Here is a 9,882-nt window from a genome sequence, read left to right as displayed (position 1 = left end):
AGCGTGACACTTCCTTCCCAGGATGCATTGCAGCCTCGGCATTGCAAGCTGGGAATTGTAGTTTTCTTGTACCAAGCTCTAAATTGTAGCTGCTTGTAGCCCCATAGGAAAGAAAGGGAGAGAAGAGAAAGGGAGTGAAGGACAGGAGAGAGAAGAGAGGTTGGTGAGGGAAAGGGAAAGAAGATAGGGGAAATTATTAAAATTCCTATTTGAGGAGGATTAGAAATCTAATAAAAATGGTGAATTGTATCTAAAATTTACCCATACTTTGTTGCTACTCTTTAGCCTATTTGAAAACCTACCTTGAGTTTTGTACTTTAAATCTCTTAGCTTAGAAGACTTTTCCATTTTATTTTTATTTGTTTGTTTGCTTGTCTGTCTGTTTGTTTGTTTTGGTTTTATGACTCGAGGTCTCACTATGTATCGTTCCCTGGAACATGCTATGTAGAGCTGGCTGGCCTCAGAGTCATAATGATCTGCCTACCTATGACTCCAGAATTTGGGATTAAACGTGTGTACCACCACACCCATCTTCAACATTCAAATGTTCGTGGGTTTTTTTTTTTTTGTGGGGATTAAGGGGAGCTGTTACCAAAACTTTATTGCTTATTATTCTTACATCATAACTTTAAAAGGCTTAGGGTGTAGTCATTAAAAACAAAAAAAGCACAAAAATATATTCAATAAATTAGACCCTAAGATGTGGAGAGATGTAACCTGGGTCTGGAAACATGTGAGGACCTCCCCTTCTGAGCCATGCTCTTCCCAACCTCCAGGAAGCATTTAATAAGCACGTGGGTCAATAGGCCAGATAAAGGAAAGAGAGAGGAGTACTCACATATACTTAGTAAAACTGAGACATCGAGAATAATATTTCAGGAGCTAAGATCAGTGGTTCTCAACCTGTGGGTTGTATGAATCCTTAGAGAGTCAAATGACCCTTTCACACGGGTCACCTAAGACCATCAGAAAACACAAATATAAACATTATAATTCATAACAGTAGCAAAGAATTATGAAGCAGCAACGAAAGAATGCTGTGGTTGGTGGGCACCACAAAACGCGGAACTATGATAAAGAGTCGCAGCATTAGGAGGGTTGATAACTTCTAGGTTCCACTATGTTTTAAACAAATTTTAAGGGAAATTCTCTTGTGTATAAACTGGTGCCTTATAATGGCAATCCCATTCGAGTGGCTTTAAGAGTCAAACATAGGGCTGGGGATTTAGCTCAGTGGTAGAGCGCTTACCTAGGAAGCGCAAGGCCCTGGGTTCGATCCCCAGCTCCGAAAAAAAAAAAAAAAAAGAACCAAGAGTCAAACATAATTAGTATTATGTTTGAATGGTGCTGATCTTCGAGCTTCTTTCAAAGAGTGCTTTCCATATGTAGGTATGTGGGTCTGGGTTCATTTCAGTGGAAAGGGGCTGATGATCTTACAACTTGTTCCAAGTCCTTGTTTGTTTTTGCGTGTTTTTTTTTAATTGAAAGAATAATAGTATTTCAATAAATACTAAAAAGTCTTCTAAGGTCAACTTAGAGGATGGGAAATTCAACATTACTATCAGATTGGTAGCATCCACATGTTCTGAATAATTTCCATCTAGATTTTAATAAGTCTATTACTCATTGATCATAAAAACTTAAAAGATAAATGCCTATGGGTCTTTATTGAAATTTGTTATGATGTGTTGGGTTGATACACCTGGGAGGCTTTTTTTGTTTTAAGGGAGATAGAAGAGGAATGGATGTGGGGAAGAAGGGGGGAGTCTAGAAGGAGTGGAGGGTAGGGGAAACTGGTTGGAATATAATGTATGTAAACAATAAAAACAAAACAAAATAAAAATAAAAGGTAAAATGCTCTGCTGACCATGGTAGTCAACAGTCCCAGCACTTGAGATGTTGAGGCAGGAGGATTGCCTCAAGTCTGAGGCCAACCTGGTCTACATAGTGATCTTCAGACCAGTCTGTTTCAAAAACACCAAACAATCACTCAATCATAAGAAATCATTTAACAAAATTAAAGGGTATGAAATTTGAGAAAATATTTGCAACACACTGATTCGACTAATATTACTGCTTTGAAAAGGAATAAAACAGTATAGGCCAACAGAAAAATTATTAATAGGCAACTTAACTGGGCCAAAGTGCCCATATATTTAGTTATATACTGTTTTAGATGTTTCTATAAGGATATCTTTGGATGCGGTTTATTTAAAACTTGTGTGAGTAGGGCTCACACAAGTTGGAGAGTGAACAGAACAAGAAAACCAACTACTCCCCAACAAGAACAGATTCTGCAGCAATAAGCCTTAAAGTTTGAATTCCATGTGTCTTTCCCAAGATCAACCCTCCATCTTACCATAAGCATAATTAGGTGAGTGGCTTCTTCATGTATGATTCTCACTCCTAGTGGAAAAGTGTTCAGACTTCACAATAAAAAAAATCACTTCTTGACTAGCAGATCTGCAAGAACAGATTATATATACATATGTATATGTATATATATATATATATATAGAGAGAGAGAGAGAGAGAGAACTAATTCTGCTAGAAGAAAGACTATTTGCAAACACTTCTAGTGGAAATGTACACAATTGTTGGCATTTGCAAAGCAATCTGGCAGTATAAAGTGTTCACATCTGTCCCAGTAATCTCCCAGAGAAAGTACAAAAAGAAACAAGTACATAAAAGGAAGAAATTCTATTCAATTATTGTCCCAGTTTAGAGAGTACTTGGGAAAGACCCAATAATTTGCATCCCCCAACAACAAATAACTATTTAAAGTAAAATCTCAGCAGCTCTTAGATGAGAAACATTGGTCTACATCTCTATGGTTTCGGATCTGTAGGATTCTAAAACAAAGGGTCAGCAAATGCCTTAATCTCAACCAAGCGTAGCACGCAGAGACAGTTTCCATTCTTCTGTCTGTGAAGAAAGAAGCTGTGTCAAAAGCACATTGCCAGACTGCCATTCATTACTCTGCTGGCCTTCTTTTCAAAAGTCTATTTATTCTTTGGCAATTTTCATACACTTACAGTGTATCTTCAATAGATCCAACCCCCAACTGTAGGGTTAGATTTTCAAAACCTACTTTTAATAAGGGTTCTCAAATGCTTCATCCCCCTTTCTAGCCCACCATCCAAAGGTAGGAGAGAAAAGGTGGTAAATAGGACAAGGGGATGTGGACCTGTTCAGGAGTTCCTTGGGACAATTACAATCTCCCTTTGTCACAATACTAGCAGTCCAGTTCAGTAGGGTAAAGATACCAAAAAGGAGTCAGCAGTGGTGGCATGATCCAGAAGAAACCACCAGGTCTCCGCTGAATCAGCACAAGTCAGTGGGGAGCAACCAGAACCAGCTGGAATGCCTTGAGAAGTTCTCTGCTGTGTCTGATTGAGAAGATCAGCAAAGATATGAGAACAACAGAGTTGCAAAGGTAAGCTATGCAAGGGAGTTGTAGCTGTGCACTGAGTCCTATTTATACTCTCTCCAAACATCACATGTTCTCCCATCAGCAAAACACCATGTGAGCCTGTATCACATGCCACTACCAGAAGCTTCCATTTCACCCAACTCTCCCTGGATATCCTTATATATCTCCCTCTCACCATCATGTCCTTATAATTAGCGCTTCCTGCTAGAATGTTGACTTCATCTTGTACAAGCATTGTTTAGGAAACTATAGGTGCAGTGAGTGTATGAGTTAAGGTGCCCTGTACTATTCAAAAGACAACATTTTGTAGGATGTTGTCACAGGTGAGGCAGGTACAGGATAGAAGGAGGCCTGTCATTGGAGGAGAAGGAAGGATGGGTGGGAGAGAAGTTTGAAGGAAAAGGAGGAGACTAAGGGAGAGAGGAGGAGAAGAGGAGACGGACAGAGGGGAGAAGCCATGGCAGGTGATGTTAAGATTCTGCTCTGTGTATTTACAGGTTGCTATTAATGTTCTCAAGGGATGGATGGTACTGGGCTTTGTATGTTTAAGTGGGCAATTATATCTTACCAATTGGATTTAAGATTATTGTGCTGTGTGTTCTTTTATGTGAGGGTTTGAGTGTAGGAAAGTGCGGCTGGGATGTGTTTCCACCAAGATAATCTAGCAGATATCTTGGGGCACCGAGGTGTAGACCCAGCGGGGTAAAAGACACCGATACATTTTATTATTTATATATCTTTACAACAACAGCATTTCACAGAACTCTTGCTTACTTTCCAGTTCCTATTCTGTAATCTTCCCTGGGCTTTGAGGTTGGTACAGGTGTCCCACTTAGGGCTTGGCACTCAACAGTCACTTCTCAGCGCTCGGACCAGTTATGAGCATCTCCACTGCACCCTACTATCCAGAGGCTTCTCTGGGCAAGTTTGAAAGCAGCACTCGTCTATGCATATAGTTATAAATATTTAGAAGGCAGTTTGACATTACATCTATTTATCTGCTAGGCTTCCTGGTGAGTAACCCTGTTCCATTTCGTTCAACTTTGCATCTGTCATCTGGGATTCAGTTGGCCTGTCATTCAGTTGCCTGTCTACCCACACAATGGGACTTGTAAGCACAGGGGATGCTTGGTGTCTGAAGACATTCACTGCTGCTTGAATAGTAGTCCCTCTGGGCTCTAGACCAATAAAACACTTATGTTTCTTTGGAAATTTAATTCCCTCACCCACTTCTTATGTAACAGGCTTTTTTTCTTCCTCCTTATACTTGTTTTCATTGACAAGCAACAGCTTTGATTTCATTTGCAGTTATAATATTCTCTCTCCCTAAAGGAGAACTGGAGCACATTTCTTAATATTAGGCTGTAGCATAGCAGCAGAAGGTTTTTAAATGCCTGCATTCATATTCAAGATTTAATCGGTGGCATGTGAGATGTAGTGATATTGCCGCAAATTATTTTATGCAAAAAGGAACAAACAGTATTTTATTTTTATATACAACGTGGGAGGACTAGTTGGGCACTTGGGAAAGCAGATCTTTAGCCATTCGTTAAATTTACAAGTTCCTCTCATTCTTAATGGAGATTATGGTAGGTGGCTGGGAATAAAATGAAATTTTCACAGAAAGTATTTTAAACGCTTAGTGGATATGTATTTAACTAAGTCTCTTAACGGCATTAGTAAACATCGCAACTTCATTATTGCAAATTCTCCGTTTAAAAAGTCTAGCTGCCTACGACCCATTGGGAGACATGAAGATTGGAGCTTCTGATCATTACACTTTATAAACACATGGCGATCATAACCTGCTTTTGTCTACTAGTCCCTTCACAGATCTGATGCTAAGTCTCCACACTGTTGCACAGAAAACAACACACATTTGAGAACACAGAAGAGCGCCTTTCCCCAGAAGCTCCAGTGGTTCAGGTCTCAAGGTTATACTTCCTTAAGGATCAGGGCAGGAATATCTCAAGGGGCTGGAGATGGTCTTATGAGCACCGAATACTCTGAGACTAGAGATTCTCAGGAGAGACTTGGGGACTCTTCTTGAGATTCTTTCAAAAGACATAAAAGCTTAACATAAAAGTAAAAAAGGGTAACCTATTACATAATCCTAGGGTTATGAACCCATATGCTAGATTTAGCAGGCACCGTGACATAAAGACATTCATCTTCTCACTCGGCCACTTCTCTCTGTGTCTCTCGTCCTCCTCTTATGTTGGAAAAGCCAACTGCCACTCCACAAGGGTGAGCAGCAGTCATGTAGAGAGGTTCTCAGTTGAGAAAACAAAGTCACATTGGCAGCCCCATGCAACAGGGAGTTGACAAAGTCTTCACTACATGACTGGTCATTGTTTTAAGCAGCTATTGGAGGGGCTAATAAATTTTTATACAAACACAAGGAATATTCATTGAAACCTTTATCATCTTTTGATGGGTGTGTGTACAGGAAATTTTCTTTAAAGGAATGTCTGCCTCTGGTTCTTGCCACTAGAGGGCAAGTGGTCACAATGAAGGTATTGGTTAAACGTTGAAAAGCTTAGCGTGTATCCATGAAACCTCTGAACTAAGATGCAAAAAATAAAGTTTCATCTGAGTCAGCTGTTATGTTGTACACGAGGATGAAAATACCCAGAGACACTAACTCATACAGGCTACATCTAAATATACAAACTCTAACAACAAACAGATCAGCTAACTGCTAATATTAATCAATTTAGTTGCTATGCTAGGCATAGAATAAAGGGTAAAAGTGCTTTGTTAATCCTGTCCGTTCTTTTATTGAATTAACATATTAAAATTTCTGAAATCACAGGATTGGGAAAACAACCCTTCTTGTGTGTTAGAAGCCTGTTACAAGCCACTCTTGTATGACTAAATGGCACTTTATTCAATGTACACAACATACCTTGGACATCTTTACCCATCAACATATGAGAGTCTGTAGCTTATCCAGAGACAAAGCTTAAAAGAAGTAATTATACCCGATATTTATTTATTTATTTATCTATTTATTTATTTTTGCTCTGGAAACATTTTAGCATGCTGAGATATTTAAATACTCAGCTATAAAACACTGGAAGACGAAAATACAAAACAACTTGATGACGATGTTAATAAGCTTTTCTGTTGCAATAAATGCCATGGTCAGAGCAACTTAGGAGGAAAGGATTTACTTCACCTTACACTTCCAAGTCATAATCCACCTCGGAAGTAAGTCAGGAGAGGAACTTGAGGCAGGAGCTTGAGGCAGAAGCAACAAAGAGGAGACATGCTCACCATGTCTCAGCGCCCTTTCCTGTGGAGTCTGGGCTCGCCCTGCTCAGTCAGGAACAGGGACATCATCCTCAGTCGTCAATCAAGACGGTCTCACAAGACCTCACAAATGCAGCCACAAACTCATCTGATTAGGGGGATTTTTCAGCCCAGGTTCCCTCTTCAGGGTTACATCAAGTTGACAAAGAAAACGGGCGAGCATGCTGTCTGGGATTTTGAGTGAGCTATCTGCCATACTCTTGGCATTTGAATACACGTTTTTCACACTGTTTAGGTAGGATCAGGATGGCAATGGACTCTCAGTCCCCTGGAACTGTGCTGGCTCGGCACAAGCTAGATTCTCTTGAGAGGAGGGTGTCTCAGCTGAGAAAACTGTCTCCAGGAGAGCCGGCTGCACACAAGCCTGTAGAGCATTTTCTTAATTAGTAACTGATGGGGAGGCCCAAGCCCATGGTGTGCGGTGCCATCTCTGGGCTGGTGGCCCTGGGTGCTATAAGAAAGCAGACTGAGCAAGCCATTGGAAACAAGTCAGTAAGCAGCACCACTCCATGGCCACTGCATCAGCTCCTACCTCCAGGTTTCTTCCCTGTTTTGAGTTCCTGTCCTGACTCCCTTCAATGATGAATAGTGATTTGGAAGCATAAGCTAAATAAACCCTTTCCTACAAAAGTTGATTTGGTCATGGTGTTTTTTTTTTGGTTTGGTTTGGTTTGGTTTGGTTTGGTTTGGTTTTTTGTTTTGTTTTGTTTTGTTTTATTAACTTGAGTATTTCTTATTTACATTTCGAGTGTTATTCCCTTTCCCGGTTTCCGGTCAACATTCCAAACATCCCCCTAATCCCTCCCTCTCCCCTTCTTTATGGGTGTTCCCCTCCCAACCCTCCCCCCATTGCCGCCCTCCCCCCAACAGTCTAGTTCACTGGGGGTTCAGTCTTAGCAGGACCAAGGGCTTCCCCTTCCACTGGTGCTCTTACTAGGATATTCATTGCTACCTATGAGGTCAGAGTCCAGGGTCAGTCCATGTATAGTCCGGTCATGGTGTTTCATTGCCCCAATAAGGACAGGAACCAAAAGCCTAAAATAAACCCTCCCGTCTCTAAGTCACTTTGGTCATGGTGTTTGATCACAGAAATAAAAAAGTAAATAATATATTGTCCCTCACTTGTTTACAGAGGACTCCCTCCGTGTGATCTTGGTTAACTTTCTCAGAGCTTCCTTCTGTTTTATCGTCTTTGTGTTTAAGATGCATGCACCTTTACCTTCCCTATAGTGGTTTCAGTGAGAATGGCCACATGCAGGCTCATGTGTTTGGATATTTGGTCCTAATTTGGCAGAACTATTTGGCAAAGGTAAGGAGGCATGGCCTTGCTTGAGAATGTGTGTCACCGAGTGAGGGCTTTGAGGCTTCCTAAGACTCGCCATTCCCAGTGTGTCTCTTGCTTTCTCTGCTTCAAACTTGCGGATCATGATGTCAGTTCTCAGCTGTTGCCACCGCCATACCACTTCTCCGCCATTATGAAACCTATCCCTCTGAAATCATAAGCTGAGTGAATGTGTTCTTTCATGAGTTGCCTTGGTCATGGTGTTTTGTCACTGCAGTAGAAGGGTAACCAAGACAAGATCTCAATAGTAACGTTGTGGTGATTCATTAACAACAACAACAACAACAACAACAAAAAGAACCCTCCATGAATCTCATTTGACTTTGTAGAAGACAGGTGTTTAATGAATCTAAACGATTGTTACAATGATAACTAGTCATATTTTAGGAGAGATGAGCAGGTGCCTGGCAGGGGTGGTTTTGGTTGAAGCAATTATTCCACCAAAGCAATGACTAATGTCAACATTTCAGTAATAGGAAGTCAGGGGTGTAAAAGTATTTTTTTATTCTCCTGGAAGCTTCTGGCTTCCATACAATCTTATTTAGGTCTAGAATGTTTTCAGCCTCTGAGACTTGCTGCTGATCAAGCTTACCCTTTTTAGTTCTTTCTGAACTCAGGCTGGCTGGTTCTTCCGGCTCAAACTGCTCTCCAAAGCGAATCAATCTGGCTTGTCTGGGCTTCACCTGAATTGTTCCGCTTGGCCTCATACTAATTTTGGCAATTTGTTCTAATCTCATTCTCTGACTCATTCTAACTTTACCTATGTCTAACTTGTTCTCTTTCTGTAACCTATCTCTCTAAAACTCTCCCAGTTAAAACTGCCTGCCTTATCTCTCTCTCTCTCTCTCTCTCTCTCTCTCTCTCTCTCTCTCTCTCTCTTTCCACCCCCCCACCCCATCTCAAGTAGCTTCCCTTTCCTCCCTCTTCTCCTGAGAGTCGAGTTGGGCATATCCTATCAAATTGTTCTCTGACCTGTCACTTTATCTGCCACTCAATTGGACACCAGTTTCAAACATGGCTGCTTCCTTCTACAAACTAACTCTATCTTCATTGTTTGGGATTAAAGATGTGTGCTAGGGATGAGACACACCGCCACTAGAAACAGATATTTTCAGTAAATAACACAATCGCAGGGCTCACAGAGTGATCAAATTATCACAGCATACTCACGTGGCTTAACTTCTCATCCCTGCCAGGAATATATTGGTACAGAGTCAACAATGCTCCCAAGGTAAATAATCAGGCAGCCTAAGAAGACCTGCCTAATGAATATGGTGCAGAAGCCTTAAATAAGCCACTACTAATGCCTTCACTTGTGTATGCTCCATGTCACTCCTCACACAAAGAATTGAATCTATCTCTCCCATCTTGATATCTGGCCAGGGTCCTTGACTTACTTAGGCCAATTGAATGTTGCAGACATGGCTCTGCTACATCTAAGCCACAGTTTTAGGGAGACTGGCAACTACTATTTCCTCTCCCTTGGGATGTGACCTCAGGGTGTGCTGTCCAACCACACTAGGACCCCTTACATGTGAGGAAGCCCAACCTAGCCATGGGAGGGAGAAACAAGCATAGCAGCTAAGATTTTAGTCATGAATGAGAGAGAAAATATCCTTAAATTTTATACGTCATGACTTTGGTAGATTCCACATGGAACTATCCTGTTCACATTGTAAAACCAGTTCACATAGTAAAAATTCATAGTAATCTGTTAACATTATAATACGTGACATTTATTACCTAGAAATAAGCTATTTGAAACATCACTGTTTATAATAGGGCCACACTT

Source organism: Rattus norvegicus, chromosome 7, assembly GCF_036323735.1.
Source record: "Rattus norvegicus strain BN/NHsdMcwi chromosome 7, GRCr8, whole genome shotgun sequence".
In the NCBI taxonomy this organism is placed as follows: Eukaryota; Metazoa; Chordata; class Mammalia; order Rodentia; family Muridae; genus Rattus; species Rattus norvegicus.
The sequence above is the reverse complement of the archived record's forward strand: the minus strand, read 5'-3'. Positions refer to the sequence as shown.